The following is an 8,525-nucleotide window of genomic DNA, read 5'->3' on the forward strand; positions in this document are numbered from 1 at the left end:
CATAAATGACACTTGCATCTAATTTAGGATGCTCAATTTTCCAATTCGTGCCATACTTTTTTCCATTCCTTCCTCATATTGTGCCTTTTCCAAAAAAAACATAGAAAAGCTGAGGATCAGTAACAAGACAACAAGAGCTATCAGCTAAATAATCCAACACTTACCCATTTATCAGCAGCATTCTGGTTGCACAACCTACCATCATTTGTCCCTGGATTCAATTCATGATTATGCTGCCAAGCGCCACCAATTCCAGGGTCAACGCTAGTTTTTAGTGACTACAATTAAAGTGTAAGTATGCTTTGACATGTATTGAACATTGTACATCAGTAGTTTATGAAGTCACAACTTTTTGGTTTGGGTTCTTACCAGCCATTGGCGTGTTGCTGGTAAGCTTCTTGAGCCACTGTGAAGGTATACGTTATTATCTCTAGCTAGGCGATTTTGCTTTGCCTTTAAGGACGACTTTCTAAATTTTGATGTACTCCAGTGCTCACATAGCAAAGCCCAACCTTCATTAGTTGTAAAGTCTCTTGGTTTAACATATATCTTTTGTTGGCCAATGATTTCCATATTCATCTACATCTTCTGGGGGCACATTACCATCCTTATATAGTTTCTTTGTGATAGCCCGCTTCTCTTCACTCAACATCTTAGGCACCATGTTTTTAAATTTTAACTCCAAGACAGCATCTGCCTCAGCTCTATCTTCTAGAAGACACTTGAAACACCACTACCATATTATTTATAGTAAGTTGCAGTTGAGATAACTTTTAAACAATAGCAAAGCTAGTTAGTAAGCTGTAGTTATTATGCACATGTAGCACATACCCGGAACTCTTCCAATACTCTCTTATCAGTTGATACCCCAGCTATGGTAGTCTTCTTGAAATCTTCCCATGTTAGCACTGGCTTCATCCCATTTATTGTATCAACAAAATCAAGATACATCTCGTGAACTAGAGCGCCAATTACTGTTGGGGGTTTGCGAGAACTTTGATAAGGATGTACTTCCTAGTGCCTGATAATTTTATATTAAATCAAATGACATCATCATATAGGGATAAAAGATATAAAATACATAACTGAAATGTTAAAGTAAGCAAAACATCATGGAACGATCAGTACTGAAAACTCCTACCTTACAGAAATGTGGAAAGTTAAAAATACAACATTCTTTATTTAGTCTTTGCAAGCTCTTTAAATAAATATGCTGGTGCATCCAACTATTTACAAGCAAGCTAGTGCACTAATGACATGACATTGTTCTCTATCATGGACAAACTGTACTTGCTAAAAATTAATCTAAACAATGAACACTTGAACACAAAATACTGAGACAACAGTCTATGTTAATACACAAGCGATAGATATAATATGGACACATAATTATACAAATTAAAGTAGCTACAATGTTACTTACTCTCCAACAGCCTTGATCGTGGGTCTTTCTCTTTCTAGAAGTCTTTCACCGCTATCAGTCCTGGATCGAGTATTATTTTCTCAATAGCTTGCTGACTTGCTGAAGCCAATCCATTATTTTCTCTTGCAGCAGCTAATGTGGAACGCACTGACCTTGATGATGATATAGGTCTGTGCTTCAAGCAGCCACTCATCCTGCTTCATACATGGCAATAAGTATGTTGCATAAAATGTTTATTAAACAGAACGAGTAGGCACCAATAAAATTAGGGGATACACAAGTAAAATAAGTGAAGTAAATCATCAATCAAACAAGGATGCACCATATTTCAGATTGGGAAGACATATTTCTAGTTCAATATGAAAGCTAAATAATAAGATACTAATGTACATATTAAAAATAAGGATTCAATAATCATCATAATCAAATTCTAAGGAATCATCCGTGGTTTCCTCATCCTCGTCAATGTCTTCCAAGTTGCTATTTTTTTCAACTATTTGTTGCTCTTCGTCACTACTACTCCCATGATAAGAAATGTCATCCAATGGATCCTTAGTGCTGTTTTGCTTTTCTATAGTTTCAATATCTTGGGGATCAAGGACATCATCCAAGGCCTCTGAAGACACAGTTACATCATCAAACAAGCCATTAACATCAATGGAGAAGCTTCCCTGCAGCTCATCTTCTTGGAAAAATACATTTGTAATAGGTGCCTCATGTGCATCTATTGTGTCAAGGTTGGTTAAGGTCCTTGGTTGGATCTTGTAAACAACAGACCAATCACACAAATCATGCCTTAGAGATGGGTACTGCAAGTAGTATACTAGTGTGGCTTGGTGAGCCATGGCAAAGGGTTCAAAATTCACCAGCCTTGAAGATGGCTTGACGTCCACCAAACCTAATTTTGGTTCAGATCTAACACCAGAAATTGGATCAAACTAGCGGCACTGTAAGAGAACCATTTCAATTTTTCTACCAGCATTAAAAGAAAGCTTGATAATGTCCTTGACTACACCATAATAGTCAAGTTGTTGATCATCTAAGGTGAATGATGTCAAACAAACCCCTGTGTTCACTGTGGTCAGCTTTGCACGGGAGTTTTCATATCGCTCTGACCTAAACCTATAGCCATTAACATCATACGAGCTATATGATAGTACTCTAGATTTGCATCCATTGGCTAAATTCCACAAGTCTTCATCTGCATCGGTATCCTTTCTATACTATTAAAATAAATAAGTTTGTTAGAATATATATATATACATGTGTTCATGAAATACGGCTAAGGTAATATGTCCTTACAGTTTTCTTAAACCAATCCACAAATTCATCTATCATCATTTTGTCAAGGACCTCCACTGAAAACCTGGGGTTATTAGCATGCTTCTGTTCCATAAATGCCCTACAAATATATACAAGTTATAGAACCTTTGCTAGAACAGCTAAAAATTGTTATTTGTATCACTTACTCTTAATAACAATCAATAGCAGAGCAATTGGTCAAAATATACAGCCTCGCTGCATTCAATTCTTGTTCTGAGAGGTCACGAGGCATGCCCCTACCATGAAGGGTGCCTTGATATTGGAAAACATCTAAAGTGGAGCCATCATTCTTCATGTGTGTTCCCCAACTGTTGTATCTATCAACCTTTTCCATCTAGTACGAACATGGTCAGCAAAATATCTAGAAAAAAGTTAGTTATCTCTTTCACAATCTCAACCTCTACAATAGAACCCTCAACTCTAGCTTTGTTCTACACTTTCAGGCCTAGGTCATGCATGTACCTAGCAAAATATTACTACAATGTTTAGTGATATAATAACAAAAAAAAGAATCGAGCTAAACTAACTTATTTAGAAAAATTAATAATTACCTCTCATGTTGGTACATCCAACGAAATGCCACAGGTCCACCAACCCTTGCCTCATATGGAAGATGCACAATTAGATGTTGCATTACATTAAAGAACCCTGGTGGGAACATTTTCTCTAGCTTACATAGAAGAATTGGAATCTCCTTCTCAAGTTCACGCATTCTCTCTCGATCAATTTCTTTGGCACATATTTGTTGATAAAAAACACAGTTCTAATATATCCTTCCATTCCTTCTCAGGGATGAAACCCCTAAGTGCAACTGGCAGTAGGCGCTCGATGATTATGTGTAAGTCATGGCTTTTTATACCAATAAATTTCTGCTTATCCAACTTTATAAATTTACTTAAATTAGCAGCAAAGCAATATGGGAACTTCAGTTGCTTGAACCACTTGAAGATAACCAATCTATCATCCTTACTAACACAATATTTTCCCCTCGGTTTTGTCCATGTGCCATTGGGCTTCTTAATCAAATCAAAAGTTGGGCGATCACAAAGCATAGCCATGTCAAGACGCTTTAATATTGTCCTTAGTTTTATCTGAGATATCTAGAGTTGTGCCTAATAGTGCCTCTGCAACATTTTTCTCATTGTGCATGAGATCAATGTTATGTCGGAGAATCAACTTTTTCCAGTATGGCAATCGCCACAAACAACTAATATATGTCCAATTGTGCGACTTCCCAAACCCTTTATATTTATTGTTACCTTTGCTATCAAGAGTTAGATTATTTAACTGTTCTAATATCTCAGCACCAGTTAGGTGCTTTGGTGGAGGATCTGTAATTCTAGTTTTCTTTCGAAAACACTTCACACTTTTGCGGAATGCATGGCTAGCTGGAAGAAATCTCCTATGGCAATCAAACCAGCAAGGTTTGTGCCTATGCTTCAAATTAAATGTCTTAATGTCAGACCCACAAATTGGACAAGCTAGCTTTCCATGTGTGCTCTAGCATGCTACTAAGCCATATCCAGGAAAATCATGAATGGTCCACAACACAATTGCCTTCATGGTGAAGTTTTCCTTTCTATAACAGTTGTAAGTAAGAGAACCTTTTTCCCATAAATCCAAGAGCTCATCAACTAGTGGTTCCATGTATACGTTGAAGTTCTTCCCCGGGTGTTCACGAACAGGAATAACGAGTGCAAGGATGATGTTGCTCTTTCTAGTGCACATTTCAGGAGGGAGGTTATACGGAACAACAAAGATAGGCCAACAAGAGTATGGGGCAGCATGAGCACTAAAAGGTGTAAAACCATTAGTTACCAAACCAAGACGCACGTTCCTAACCTCCTTGGCAAAATTTGGATACAACTTGTTAAATTGCATCCAAGCTTCTCCATCCGAAGGGTGAGCCATAACATTATCATTGTTGCGGGGTTGTGCATGATATCCCATGTGCTTTGTCGTGTTCTATGACATGTACAGGTGTTGTAGCCTTTGAGTAATTGGAAGGTAACGCAAAAAAATTTTTGGTACTTTCCTAGATTTCTTTCCTCTAGTTGGCTCCTCATACCAAGATTCACCACAGATAGAGCAACTTTCTTTATCTTTGTTAGTTTTGTAATATATCATGCATCCATTGGGGCATGCATCAATCTTCACATAAGGCATTCCTAGGCTATGCACAAACTTCTTAGACCTATAAAAGTTTTTAGGGACATCCCTGGCAGCCTCATCTCCAATAACTTCATGTAAAAGATTCATTATTTCATTGTAAACGGCTTCAGAAAGATTATATTGTGTTTTTATGGTCATAAGTCATGCTACAATGGATAGGCGGGAGTGAGACGTCTTGTCATGCAGTGGTTTATCTACTTCCTCTAGTAGCTCATATAACTCCTTTGCTGCTTGAGTTGGCTCCTCACTCTGACGGACACCTTCGGCTCCAATAGCATCAAATAGCATTTCACTCATCCTATCTGAGCTACCTACATATTCATTGTCTACTTGATCATTTACATCAGACTCCCCATGCCTAGTCCATCTCTCATACCCCAACTGGAAACCATTGCGGCATAAATGCATCTCCATTTCATCCCTTTTCCTCTTGTGGCGACAATCACACTTAGTACATGGACACTTAGATCTCCCATCTTTAGCAGCTTCAGGTAATGAAAAGGCATGGTCTAGAAAGGTGTCCAAACCAGCTTTCCAAACTGGACTAAACAAGCTACCTTTCCGCTCATTGTACATCCAACTACGATCCTCACCCATGGAACGTACCTACCTAAATATTAGAATTCACACTTTAGGAAAAAAAATAAAGTTACTTTCATATATGCATGGTTCAGATAGTGTCAAAGCAATCAGCTTTCCACCCACACAAAAATAATTGTAGTGCCACAAGAAAAATAATCCGCTGCACACAGAGAGGGATAGAGGGAGAGAGATGAATAGTAGAATGAGACCTTAAGTTCTCTGAGTTTGCGTTCACGCCAACACTGGTCACCCGCCCAATCTCCAGTCACCCGCACCTTAGCACACCAGCACACTAAAAGATAAGATGATTGGAGCAGCAAAAAATAATTCGAGAGAGAAAATATATAGTGAGAAATAACCAGTATAGAAAATCAATTATCAATGATGCAAGACAAACACTACAATATAAGGATGATCACCTAACTCCTGAGATTTCCCTAATTGCTAATGATCAGATTGTACATCTAAAGTACCACATATTCAGAATCCACAGTTCATACTAATATTCAGAAAAATTAGGACATGCTTCACACAGAACACTAAATATTGAACACAACAGAATGTTAACAAAATAGCAGTCTAGACATTGCTCTTGTCAACTATGAAATATACACAAACAAGATAGCATAATTGGAACTACTCCTTCCACTGAGATTCTACCCTTCCTATTCAGTTCAGTCTACAAGTAATTCACTTTCCATCTTATTAGTGTAGCACCAACCGTCCAGCCCATCTCAGAACACAATTAATTAACTGAACCCCAATAACAAGGCAGCAATAGTCAAACAAAGATGAATGCAGATTGCAGATTGAATACAAAACCTAATAAAAAGAGCTATCATTGATATCCAAAGAACAACAGTAGGGTTCTTGACCATGGAGCATAAGGCACAAAAGAGGACAGCAAAGGGGTTCGCATTGTACCTTAAGAAGAAGATCAGATGTGTGGCGGCACAGATGCTGATTGATTTAATCCGCGGGTGCTCGGTGTCGGCGGGCGGAACGAGATGTGCTTCGCCCCTCCTGCAGGATGATCTCGGCAACCAGCTGCACACCCTATGATCACCCTTCGATTCAATCGGAGTGGGCGGCGATAAAACCTAAGACGGTTCGTTTGGGAACATGGAGGAGAGATTTACGGGATATGTGGTGTTTTTAGGTGCGGCCGCGGGAGATTAGGCTTCGTTTCGCGCTAAAACTATATCGCTAGTTTGCCGCCTTTTCGTCGTCCTGATTGGGCTCTGGATAATATTCCATTTGATTCGAAATAAATAAATATATTCTTACCCGGTCAAACATACTGGCAGTAGCCCAGTGGTAGAATGGTTTGCTTGTACAGTATGCATCCTGGGTTCGAGTGTCCAATACAGTGAGGTTTTTGAACTTTTTGCACTTATTTTCAGGTAAGGTTCTTCCATGTCATTTCTTTTTTCCAAGAAAAATACTGGAAACAAACTAATGATTGCAGGAACGTACTTACTAGAACTTTACAATTATGAGGTCACTAAAAATTATGTTTAAATTTATTCAGATATCAAAATGTAGACCTATAGCAAGTGTTATGTTTTAATATTATATATTACATATAAAGCACGTGCATGTTCTCAACCCATGAGGTTAGACAAGGCACTGTAGAAGAGGGACATTATAAATGAAATAATTGTATCGTGCATTGACAATTGCACTTGTGCTTTATGCACCACCAAGAACTTGGTATAGTTATAAACATCATGAGAGGATGATCTATGTTTTTCAATGCTATTCTTAGAAGAACAATGAATCATCAAAGTGTTTTGTTGTGTAAAGTATAAGAGGTCTTTCAAATATTTATATCTTTGAACATCTATTTAAAAAAATTATATAGGCTCATGGTATAATAGGATTTATTCTTTTAGATTCACTATGAAAAATACTTTCATAATATATAATTCATAGGTTGTAAAATTATAATAATTTTTTGAAATGAATGATCAAAGATAGCAATGTTTGACTTCGGACAAACCTAATGTGACATTTAAAAAAATAACGGAGGGAGTATAATAACCTATCCCTATATAAACTTCAATATACCAAATATTGCTTGAAATTTCAAACTAGTTTACTTTCAAGAAAACTATAATAAAAAAAGAACATGGGCTCCTAAATCTCAACCGTGAAATTTTTGAAATATATAGTTAACATAGGCCATGAGTCATATGTGAAATACTAGATAAATGCTCGTGAGTTGCACTATGGTCCTATTTTTTTTTACAAATATCTACGATGATAGATTCGATCACGACAAGCACCAGTAGTTAAATACTCCTTGTAGTTACCTTAGCCACCTGCTTCATCTCTATCACACAAAATTTTAAGGATAAAATTGAATGCATAAAACTCATGTGTGCCCAGGGATCAGTCACATACATAAGTTGACAAATTACAAAGAGTATCATCATGGTGTATCTTACATCACGATTAACACCGTCACATAGTCTTACACAACCTAGCAGAAAGTAAAAAGGAAGCTCTCTCGTGGTAGCTCCAACACAGGGACGGTCAACTGGTTGACCACAAGCCTAAAAGTCCTCTGGATACTCCTTATATCCGTTGACATCTGTTACCCATCCGGGATTTTTATCCAAATATTGAAAGTAAACAAGCGTAAGTACTTTTCGTACTTAACAAGATAACATGGGGTTATGAAAGCTCAAAAAGGATGACTCTGGTTTACTGCGGTTAGCACTTTTAGTAAGTCAAGATTTTATCATCAACTATCATCAAGATATGCTTAAGCCCCAATTAATCCCATATGATCAGATATCAGAATCAATTGTATCATATTATCATCGTAGAACATCATAAATGAACAACAATAAATGACCAGTTATTCTATGAGTTTTCCGAACCGCTCGTGACCGTGAGCACGGCTGTTATAACAGTTTGTAACACTCTGCAGAGGTTGTACACATTCACCGTGAGTCGTGTTTCCCACGTGCCCAGGTTAATTACTCCCATAACACTACCAAGGTGAGCGGGCGGGGTA

General features: G+C 37.6%; 1 pseudogene; it reads right to left on the minus strand.

Annotated features, from left to right (window-relative positions):
- Positions 1 to 1,830: 1,830 nt before the first annotated feature.
- LOC136539662 (uncharacterized) lies at positions 1,831 to 5,394 on the minus strand (annotated as a pseudogene).
- Positions 5,395 to 8,525: the final 3,131 nt, after the last annotated feature.

Source organism: Miscanthus floridulus, chromosome 2 (assembly GCF_019320115.1).
Source record: "Miscanthus floridulus cultivar M001 chromosome 2, ASM1932011v1, whole genome shotgun sequence".
NCBI classification, from domain to species: Eukaryota; Viridiplantae; Streptophyta; class Magnoliopsida; order Poales; family Poaceae; genus Miscanthus; species Miscanthus floridulus.